Raw genomic sequence first — 12254 nt, 5'->3', positions numbered from 1 at the left:
ATATGCTCATTCAAATTCATGTCCACACAACAGCAAAATTTTGCTAATACTCTTTGCATCATGTCAAGTTTGTAGCATTTAGGAATTATGACCATAACAGCTTTCTGATCCCTGTCAATAGCACATACCTGGTGTAATCCACACCAATTCAACTTTCCAGTTTGCCTTATCTTTAAGTATCATCCTTCTTACTCTATTCATTCCAAGTATAGACAGAAGTAAATAACATATTATTGAATAAATATGCCTCTTTAAATAGGCTAGATTGCAATTTTCAGAAAGATGTAATTAAATTGTCTATTTTAAGGTATATAAGCATTTCATAATGCTTTGGCTGTGTTTGCATTCAATTTTATGTTATTTACAATATTTCCCTTTACAGTTGGTACACAATATAGCTTGCCTAATAACTTTAGAACCTGGGGATCCCTGGGTGGCTCAGTGGTTTAGCGCCTGCCTTCGGCCCAGGGCGTGGTCCTGGAGTCCCGGGATCGAGTCCCACATCAGGCTTTCTGCATGGACCCTGCTTCTCCCTCTGCCTGCTTCTCTCTCTGCCTGTGTCTCTGCCTCTGTGTGTGTGTGTGTCTCCCATGAATTAAACAAACAAAACAAAACAAAAAAAACTTTAGAACCTAACTGTACCCCATTTATAAGACACATGTCTACTCTCTTATTTAATCCTCACAAGAAAAAAAAATCCCCTTAGAATGTATTGAGCTAGACTGGAACAGTGTTTATCAATCTTGATACTACGGACATATTGGCCCCAATTGTTCTTTGTTGGGGGTGAAGAACTGTCCTGTATATAATGTGAGATGTTTCCTATATCCCTTTCCTCTATACACTAGATGCCAGTAGCCCTTTATCCCTTCTCCACCTAGTGTGACAACCACACATGTCTCTAGACATTGTCAAATATTTCCCAGGCCAGGGGGAGGGGACAAAATGATACCACCTCCCCTACTGAGAAAACTGAAATAGAATAAATCAATAAAATAAAATGTCCAAGGGAATTGTGTAGTTAGATTTAATGCCCATATGCCTGCATTTACACTTTCTTCTTATTCTTCCTCTTAGTCTAGCTAAATATTTTTTCAAAATTTAGTATATTATACAGAAGCATAAGCACAAAGTCACATTCACTTATCAAAGTGAACTTTGATAAGAGCTAAAATGCTATTGGTGAACAGTCAGAAGTCATTACAGCCACTGTGGAGGCAGAGGAGGCAGGCTTAAAAGACTTACTTTTACAGCAATTATTTGTGATCAGTGCTATGAAGAAATAGTCCAAATGTATCTAAGCATTTTACAGAGACAGCTGACCTATCAGGGAAGGTGGGGAATGGCAGGTCTGGGAAGGCTTTCTGGGAAAGAGACTTTCATCTAACTTAAAAAATGAAGAGTTACCCAGGGAAAGTCTGAACTAAAAGGCAAGCTCTCCAGACTCTGTTCTGCTCCCTGATTAATCACATAGTTTCCACCTGGGAAATACCTTTAATGATGTTCTAGGATGCATAAACATGTTGAAAGAAACATCTTAATATTCACAATCACCTTTTCAAAAATTCTTGTTGTTGTGAAATATTAAAGGGAGCAAGATCAGAAAAATCTAGAGTAGTGGATAATTTGGTTTATTAATTAGACTTTGCCAAGTGTTCTGTATATTGCTCTATGACCTAAGCAGAACTTACAAAAAAATCCACAATTATTTCAAACATAGATTTTCCATATAAGGATCTATTTTTTTAAGATTTAATTTATTTATTCATGAAAGACACAGAGAGTGAGGCAGAGACATAGGCAGAGACAAAGCTCCTTGTGGGGAGCCTGATGCGGGGCTAGATCCCAGGACCCCGGTATCATGCCCTGAACCAAAGGCAGATGCTCAACCACTGAGCCACCCAGACACCCCTAAAGATCTCATATTTAAAAAGTGATAAAATTGGGGCACCTGGGTGATTCAGTCAAGTGACTAACGATTTCGGCTCAGGTCATGATCTCAAGGTCTTGAGATAGAGTACCTCATTAGGATCCACTCTGAGTGGAGAGTCTGCTTAAAGATTCTCTCACTGTTCCTCTGCCCTCACCCCCACCACCGTGTGGGTGCTCTCGCTCTCTCTCTCTCAAAATAAGTATATAAATAAATAGTGATAACATTACCACCCTCAAGAAATAATGGCATTTTATCTTCAAATAATAAGGCATCCAATATGGGAATTGATGTCTTTTCTCTAATTATTCTAACCTTATGGTTCATATTTCACCAGGAAAGGGAAGATAGTTACATTTTTTCAAACTCCTATTCTACGATGAGCCCCATGTGGAATTTAGAGGAAAATGAATAGATGACTATGTATGTTAACCAAAATAATATGATCTGGATAAATTAGGATGCACACAATACATCTAGGTTGATCCTATTTAGACTAGTGTATTTATGTATGGTCACATTATATGGTCATTGTCTGTAGTTATGATAGCCATATGTTAAACAGTGTACACTTCCAGCTGGAAAGAACAATTAGCAAAATAATGAATTGTCCTTTAGTTTATACTTTTTCTCAAAGGTAATTGTTTAGGAAAAGCCTTAGGTCTTGATTTATTGCCCTTGCTAAAGAACAAAGTTTACTTTCTGGTGTGAAATACAAAGCCTGTGAAATCAAGCATACCTGTGAAATACAAACACTTTCAATTATTAATCAGTTGTAATGAAAACAAAAGGCACTCCTTGAGCAAATAATTCTATTGGGAAAAAGGTGAAAATTTTAGGTGTTAAGAATTGTCTAATAGTTCTTTATTGTTGTCTGTGATCTTTAACACCTACCTATGTTGGTTCTAAGAGCATTTGAACAAGCTGCCTGGTAACTCCAAACAATAAGTCACTTAAATTGTGGGAAGCATGGTTTGCTTCATAGAATATCTGTGATTAAAATGAAATGTATTAACTGTTTACCAGCAAGACAATATCCTAATACGATTTCTTTTTTAAGATTCAGATTCTATACATCTTAGTGGCAATTGGAAATAACCTAAATATTTAACCATTGGAGATTAGTTACATGTATTTTATTTTATTTAAATTAATTTTTATTGGTGTTCAATTTACCAACATACAGAAAAACACCCAGTGCTCATCCCGTCAAGTGTCCGCCTCAGTGCCCGTCACCCATTCCCCTCCACCCCCCGCCCTCCTCCCCTTCCACCACCCCTAGTTCGTTTCCCAGAGTTAGGAGTCTTTATGTTCAGTTACATGTATTTTAGTACATTCATGTGATGGAATTCTATTTTATCCTTTTAATGATGGTGTTAAAGAATAATTTATGACACGGAAAAATTGTCATGACATATTGTTGAGTGAAAATGTAGGTTATATACAGCAGTTTTTAGAGTATTATTCCATATGGTAAGAAGAAAAGTCTCTACACACAGAGGGAGGGAGGAAGGATGGAAAGAAAGAAGGAGGGAAGGAAGGAAGGAAGGAAGGAAGGAAGGAAGGAAGGAAGGAAGGAAGGAAGACAATCCAATAAAGTGTTGATAGCTTATGTGATGATACTTGAGTGAATTATTATAAATTTGGGTTTGGAGGGTATTTTCCAAATGTTCTGTAAATGCATTATTCCTATATTTTGAAGAAAATTAAATGAAACCACATTAGAACCAAATAGCATTTGAGTACAACCATGTTACTTATAGTATGTAATCTAAGAAAAATTGTGGCAAAACATTGACATGCCAAATTCACATAATATTTTTTTTACTTTGTAGTTGAAGCATTGTAACTAAAAATTAATGTTTAGAAATCTTTGAATAATTTTCATGTGATATCTTTTTGGTAAGGTTGTTTTACTGGCTTCAGCAAACATCTGTTTTGTTTCAAAGATACTGATATGATACATAAATGCAACAAGATATGTACTGTACCAGTGAAATTCTAGCTGGTAGGTGTGATAAAGCAGCTTTTAAGTAGTAGATAGTGATAGGAAATTGAGAAGATGAGATTAGATCAAATCAACAAAGACTTTTAGTTAGAATAATGGAATTGGATGATTTTGTTGGAATGTGGCCAGGGCACTAGAGAGGAGGTGATTAAACTCTTGGGAAAATATATAATTATCCTTGTTGTTAAGACAGTAGGTTTACATTTCATGTCAATTTCAACAGCAGATTGTTCCTCAATGACAATTGTGGGATATAGAGTCAGTATTTATCCACAAGAATGAGCACCTCCAGATTTAGAATCCTAGGCCTCAATCACACCAGGCAGCTATTAAATTCCAAAGCCCCAATTTAGCTTTTCAAACGAGAAGTCATTTTTTCATAAACCATAAGAGAAAAATACATTAATAGGCTGTAAAATAAATAACATAAAATTTTCCAAATGACGTGCAATGCTACAATTTAATTAATTCCTTATTATTAATGTTGTTAGTAGTAGTAGTACTTACAATAAATTTGAATACTTTATTTCTTCTAGTTAATATAACATTAAATATGTAGGTCTACTTTTAATTTGCTGACCCAGAAAATAACCCGGAAAATAGGAAACGCTTAATAGAATTTCAAGATGTTTTTCAAGTCAACATAATATTTCATTAATGAACTGATTAAAATAACTTTTAGAACTAGGTAAAACATTATTCAGAATAAATAAAGCAGAGGTGGGGCTAAACATATGAAGGTACAAATGAGACATAAGTCCCAACATATGTACCTCAATCTTCTAAATATTTCTTGAAAGGATTTTTTAAAAAGCAATAAAACCCCAAAAACTTTAAACAGTTTTGTAAAACACATCTGCAGAATTAAATATAATGTAAATTACTTACAAAATAGTCAATTTGTGTTCAAATTGTAGGCCTATAGAGTGTTTCATTCAGCTGTGCAGCTGTTAACTATGATCCCAATTTAAGAGAATTTTAATTCATGATTAGTATAGTATATGCTTCGTACCAGATATATCTGGAAGTAAGAACCAAAAGATAGCAAAATTCTGTGGTAAGATATAAATATATATGCATCTTTATGTTTTTCAATATATTTTGAAGTTCCTAAAAGACTTGTACTGTATATTTTTTCATGCCTTCTCTTCAGAGTTAAGAGAAACAAAAACCCCTTTGAACATTTTGTATATAAAATAAAAAAGATTTAAACATCTAAATTCCATATAGAAGTAGAACTACAGATGCGTATACTTCAGAGTCACTTTCTTGTACTCATTCCCAAAATGAAAGTTGATCTCTAAACAAACAAAACAAAGTTGCACCGTGATAGCTTTTTTCAACCAGAACCAAATCTGTAAGAATAACATTACTTTAAGCAAAAGCTTTTATTTGCATCTAATGATCTGGTGTAGGGATAAATTCAAGTAGCCAAGTTTCAAATATGTGTTCATCCTCATAATAGCTGAACATCCTCTATCTCCTCACACATAAAATAGGATAATAGTAGTAACCTATCAAATAATGTATTTATGAGAATTTAGGACATATGAGTCAGAATACATAAAATACTAAGAATACAGTACTTCTAGCACATAATGCTATATAAATGTTGGCTGTTATTAGTTTATGCTATTAGGAGGTGAAGATCTTTAAATTTTTTAAAAGATAAGTCAGAAATATGCAAACTTCACTATATATTATATAGAATAATATAATATGTATTATAGTGTATCTACTGATGAATGAATTCCAAAGGTAAAGAATCTTGTCCGGGGCGCCTGGGTGGCTCAGTGGTTGAGCGTCTGCCTTCAGCTCAGGTCATGTTTCTAGGGTCCTGGGACTGAGTCCCACATCAGGCTCAGGCCCCCCACAGGAAGCCTGCTTCTCCTTCTGCCTGTGTCTCTGCCTCTCTCTGTGTGCCTCTCATGAATAAATAAATACTTTAAAAGAAAAAAATAATCTTGTCCAAAGGTTTCTGATTAATCTGTTTCAGTGGAAAGAAATCTCATGAATTACTAAGATTTATTTATTTATTTGAGAGGGAAAGAGAGAGCAGGAAGGGGCAGAGAGTCTTAAGCAGACTTAACCTTGAGCACAGAGCTCCATCCATGACCCTGAGGTGAAGGCCCTGAGACACCCCAGGCCAAAGTGAAGTCTGCCACTTAACCGACTGCACCACCCAGGTGCACCTCTCATGACTGAGAGGACTGGGATTTTTTTGTTTTTATTTTTATTATTTTTAAAAGATTTCACTTATTCATTTGAGAAAAAGAGAGAGCAGGGGGCAAGACAGGTGAGGGAGAAGCAGACTCCTTGCTGCCCTGGGAGCCTGATGCAGGGCTTGATCTCAGGACCCGAAGATTATGATCTGAGCCGAAGGCAGACGCTTAACCATCTGCGCCCTGGGTTCTGGTTTTGACTAAATTAAAACTAAAATAGTGTTTGGGGGAAAGTCAGTTTCTTTAGGCTTCAGGTTTCTCAATTATAAAGTTAATGATTGAATAAATAATAGAACTATATATTAGAGAAAATATACTTTAGAACTACAGAAATAGGTTCTTTAAAGAAGGCTTTCTCAAAAGATATATTAACCATGAAATATGACTTGTTCCTTCATTTATTCATTCATTCCACAAACATTTGAGTGTCTAAGAGGTACTAGGCTCTGGATAGAAATAGAAAAGTGAATAAAATAGTCAAGAATTCCTGACTCCATATAATATTTTAAGAGGAATGAAGTAGTCAACAAAAATAAAGAAATATATATGTAGTGTCCTAGATGGGGTAAGCTCTCTGTTGAGAAAAACGAAACAAATCTGAAAAATAAAGCATGACATGAGTATGAAAAGTATGGTGTTAAGATGCCGTTGTATAATTGGTGGTCAGAAAAATACTCTCTGGGAACGTTTGATTTTTATTAAAAGATGTGAGAGGAAAGAGTGGGTTTGTAGATTTATGGAAGCAAGGATTCAAGCCAGAGGAAGAATAAAAAAATCGGGGCAGGTGGTGGCCTGCTAACACTCCAGAATGGCACAAAGGCCCCTGCATGGGAGCAGAACAAGCACTGGCAAGTCAATGGGGGTAAGGAGATGCTGTTGGGGAAGAGTGAGCTTCCACTCTATGTGGGAGGGAGACCACAGGAGGCTTCGAAGCAGAGCAGAGACACGGTGGACTCAGGTTTCAACAGGATCCCTCTGGCTGCTCTTTGAAGTGTGGCCTGGAAGTGCAGTCATTTCAGTTTACAGCCTTTCTCAGTAAGGAAGACTGCATTGCTCATTTCAAGACAAAAAAATTCCCCCCCACATAAGTAACATATGCAATCTGGTCAGGGAGCATTGGAGATACTACTATAGTAGCTGTGTGGTGTGGAGGGGCAATGTTTACTAAAAAGCCAGGGTTTTTCCAGATGCTCTTCCCTTGGGGACTCACAAGCTCATTTGCATATTAAAGGCTTTGGGAAATCCTTCCAAATGTTGACTTCAAAGTCTCCCAGGCCTATCCTTCCATGAAACTGCACCCTCCCCAAAATGCCTGCTCCCACGTGCTTTGGTTCAAAACAAGCTGAGTTTAAATATAAGATCCATGACCTCCACACCCCTGGACCTTCAGTTAATGATTTACTGTCTCAACCTGATCCCTAAGTTAGGATAATAATACCACCTAACATAATCATGGTGAGGATTTGGTCAAGGCAGTATCTAAAGGGCCCAAAATATTGCCCTCAATCAATCCCAGTGTCCCCTCCTTCATCTTCAAAAACAAATTGCTAATATCAGAGGAGTAAATTCTAGTGAGACCTATGTTGCTAATAGTTAAGGTCCCAGGTCCTACGGAAAGGATTTAGCAATATAGCCCCTAGGTTTAGAACATTCACAATGTCCCCAGGATGCTGAGATGCTAAAAGGCAAGTACACTGACAGCAATTCCACAGAAGCTTGAGTGCATCATAGTTGATACGTTTTAATGAGCTTTAGAGACAGACTCACAGAGTCCTATCCCGCTCTTCCGTGTAGTGAAGAAACTGGCCCAGGTAACATCACAGTAAGTCTTTAAGTAAGTGAAGACAGATAACCCAGGAAGTCTCTCTCCTCTCCCTATGGTTCCCAGTGCGGGGGTGGGGGTTGGGGGTGGGGGGGCAATATCACACATTCTAAAAGGCAGAGAAGCAAACAAACAAAGGTAATGCTGTTAAAATGTGTCCTCTATACTCTTAAGAGAAAGCATCATGGTAAACTTTATTCTTTCATGAAAAAAGCTAAGGCATATTTTGAAATCCTACCTACCATTCTTTCATTTTTTTTTTTTTTACTGCTCGAATCCTAAATTATTTCTCTCTTCCTTGAATTGCCATTGCATGTTAAATCTATACCCCGCTATATGTGATTTATTACGTGTGACTTGTTGCTATCACATATGGCAGCTAGAATCAGTATGCAATACTCTATTGCTCAATTAAACAAAAAAAAAACAAAACAAACTTTTCCCCAAAGTAATGACCATATGCTGTTTAGTGAGGAAAGCTGAAGTTCTTAATTGTTAGGAATAGAGGATTAGAGATATTGTTACCTGAGTAGCATGGCACAGACTGAACAATGTTTACTAAGGAGACACGGCTTCCCAAAACAGTAGATGTTTCCAACAGATGTGTTTATTCTCCCTTTATTAGAGTTACTTTAGGTTGCTTTATTGAATGGGATATCTCTCTCTCTCTCTCTCTCTCTCTCTCTTTTTTAAGTATGTTCCACACCCAGGGTGAAGCCCAACGCTGGGTTTGAACTCATGACCTTGAGATCAAGGCCTGAGCTGAAATCAAGAGCCCCTTGCTTAACTGCCTGAACCACCCACCACTCCTGCATGAAACTTCTCTTATATATCCAAACTTAGAAAAAAATATTCAAATATTAAAGTATTCAACCTAGTTCATTAACTTAGATATTAAAGATTTCACAGATTATTCAGCAGTTTCGTGTGAAAATTGCTAAGATAGCTGTTGGACCCTGAGAGATAGTCTGTTGGAATATGCAGCACAGCCGTAGTGTGTATGGTTTGTATTACGCTGCCTCTGAGCAGATCTCCTGGAACTTCCAACAGTATCCCAGACTCTGGCGCGGTCTGATTCTAAGGCTTCTTCCTAAGAGGCGAAGAGAGAGCAATGTTCTGGTTTGTAGTTTCCTTAGGAACTCTAGCCTGCTCCCATTGATCTGGGTAAGTGATATCTGGAATCCCAGGAGGGAGCCTGGGAATTTTGTTATTTCCTGAGTTCCTGCGACTACCCCCATAAAAGATAAAATCAGATCAGACCAACCTCAGAGATTAACACAGCTCCAGAATCTTTACTGTCCAAGAAGCCCCATTCACATAACTATTGGAGTATGTTATTTTTGGGTTTCCTCAAAATTCTCAGGGAGACTTTTTAGGGATCCTGAATTTCACAAGCTCCAAATGAGATCGGAATTTTGTAAACGGAAACTTAGAATTTGTGACTCATTCAGATCATGGTGATCAGAATAGTTTCTGAGTGAAAATGAAGACATTTTCTCCTTACCTTGCTATTTGTCAGAGTTCTATTGTGTGTCAGAGTTGCCTACAGACTGACACAGGTAGACATTGTATCCATGTGTACACACTCACACTTGCACACATAGTCATACAGACACATTGAACATTTTATGAACTCTAACAGTAATGTATTCTCCAGGAGTAGCAGTGGAGAGGTGACTGGTTGCTATGATTCACCCATCTCCAGGAGTGACTGAACTATCATTTAACCCTAATGACATGCTGTCTCTACTCCTTCTGATAGGTTCTACTCTGGAGCTTGTGTAGCTTGCTATATAATAAGAGCTCTGAGGGCCGGGTGACTGAGTTTCTACTTGAATCGTGCCACTATAGGGCCCTTTACTGGTTCCTGCACATAGATGACATTTATCCAGTGTTTCTTTGCACAAGTAAGAGTAAGTAAGTGCGTGGAAGAAAGGAGTTGCAAAAGTTCTCAGGTACTTTGAGTTCCACTTCTTAATATATCCCTAATATCTTCTGAATACAAATTCTTGTCTTCTGATGCCACTTTTACTGATACAATTGACGGAAAAGTATACTTTGCAAGAGACAGAGGAAGAAGAAAGGGCCAGCATATGTGTTCGTGATAATAGTCCTCATCAGGGACTCCTCAGAAGTTAACTCCTTGAGGATTCTTATTGCTGACTCCTAGGTAATATAATCTCTAAGGGTAAGATAGAGGAGATGGGGGGAGGGGTTGTTGCCAACTGAGGGTGAAAAATAAAAGGATTGGATTGAAAGGAGTATTCAAATGGTTTCCACTCAATGATAATGAGATCAATGAAGGAAAACTCGAGAAATTTTAGCAAACTTCCAGAGACCAGAAGATCCACTTTGGAAAACAATGAACTAGGGATTCTCTTACCTATTCTGGTTTGTATTTAAAAGTACACACTTTTTACTAAGTGGTTGTTAAAAATCTTTATTTTTTTTTTAAGACTTTATTTATTCATTCATGAGAGACAGGGAGAGAGAGGCAGAGACCCAGGCAGAGGGAGAAACAGGCTCCATGCAGGGAGCCGGATGTGGGACTTGATCCTGGGACTCCAGGACACCACCCTGGGCCAACGGTAGGCGCTAAACTGCTGAACCACCCAGGGATTCTCCCCAAAATCTTTATTTAAAATATTTGGAGGATTTTTTTCCTCTCTCTTTCTCAAGTACCATGCTCTACCTTTTTTTTATTTTCTGTTAGTGGGTAAGCTTATCTTACAAGCATGTTTTATCCCAAGGGGAAAAAAAAAAAAGATGCATTCTACCTTTCTCACTAAATGTCCTTTCACAAGGACCAAATCAATGTATGTTTTCCAGCAGTTATGGCACATTCTTGTTTTTAGTGCTGGACAGATTTTGGTTGGAGTCTTTGAATTCTTATCTCCAGCCTGTTTACTGAATTTGCAGTTAACTTTCCCAGGATTAAACTATCTTTCACTTTCAGAGAGAGGTGCTATTAACCAGAGTTTCTTTCTTCACAATGCTGCTCCATGGTCATTGGTTGTAGGAGCAACAACCAAAATGAATGTATAATGAATGTATAATTTGCTTTTAAAAGATTATCTTTCATTAGGTGATGCTTGTGCTCACTTAAAAAAAAAATAGAGAAGCAGCACAACAGCATAAAGAGCCAATCCATCCCCATTCCCCACCCCCACCCCTTCTAGCATGCAGTTCTCCTTTCCAGAGATCACCCCTGAAACCAGGTCTGGTATATTGAGATAGATACCAAATTTCAAAGTTTGAAATTATTGTACATATTGTACAGGTAGTGATTCGCTTGAAAGAACAGTTCTAAATACCAACATTTACCATTTATTGGGCACACACCATGTCTCAGGTGTTTTGCATACAGTGTTTTACTTGATAGAAAAAAAAAGTGAATGAGTGCAAGATTGCTCCTCAGATATGCCAGGTTTAGTTTGGTTTGGGTATGATTTGTTAAAATGTGTTAATATCTCAAGCGTCTCTATTTTTGAGTAGGGATAACTGAGATTTGGCATGATAACAGAAGTAGTACTGGTGGGTTGGGGTTTCAGGGGGGGTATATGGGGTGTAGACCCGCTGGTTTAGACAATGCTGAATGTCTTCCCTTATAACCGCAAACTTGGGGATAGTCAAGGATTTTTTTTTCTCTTTTCTTTTTTTTTTTTTTTTATTGCATTCGTCCCTATTTCAGAGTTACTCCCCCATTGTTAACACTCTAGGACTTGAAGGAGAGGCTCTCGGTGAAACAAAGAAAAGACCCCCTGGCTCACTGCCGTGCCCTTCGGGTCGGACGGACCGGCCAGGACGGCCCACGGCTGCAGCTCTAGTGACCTCGGGACCGGGTGCCCCAGGGTCTCGCGGCCGGGCGTGCGGCCGGTGCAGGCGGGGGTCCCCGCTCTACCTCCGGCCCTACAGGCGTCTTTGCCCCGTTCCATCAAAGGCAGGAGTGAGAGCGCGCACCGGCGCAGGGGGGCTCCAGCAGTTTCTTCCAACTCGGGGCGGTGGTAAGGAAGAGGTTAAAGAGGACCAGGAGGGTTTTCTGGAGTCTCTGGCTGGGAGGTTCCATTTGGAGAAAGGTGCAGGGGAGCCGGGGGGGGCGGGAGGGACCGGGCGAGGTCCCCGGGGTTTGGATTTCGGGTCGCGAGCGCGCGCGTCCTCACCCGCGGGCGGAGTCGGCGCGGCGGCCCGGGCAGGGCAACAGGCGCGGGCGGCGCGCGGGACGGGCGGGGGCGGGGGCGGGGGCGGGGGCGCGGCGCGGAGGGGCTGCGCGGC

At 39.1% G+C, this 12254-nt stretch overlaps 1 protein-coding gene across 18 annotated transcripts in view; it reads left to right on the top strand.

Annotated features, from left to right (window-relative positions):
• The window catches only part of ROBO1 (roundabout guidance receptor 1), a 1128624-nt gene that overhangs the window by 711725 nt on the left and 404645 nt on the right, over positions 1–12254 (top strand). The window lies entirely within an intron of this gene.

The sequence above is a fragment of the Vulpes vulpes genome, chromosome 15, assembly GCF_048418805.1.
Source record: "Vulpes vulpes isolate BD-2025 chromosome 15, VulVul3, whole genome shotgun sequence".
In the NCBI taxonomy this organism is placed as follows: domain Eukaryota; kingdom Metazoa; phylum Chordata; class Mammalia; order Carnivora; family Canidae; genus Vulpes; species Vulpes vulpes.
Note: the sequence above shows the minus strand (reverse complement) of the source record. Positions and strands in the feature narration are given on the sequence as shown.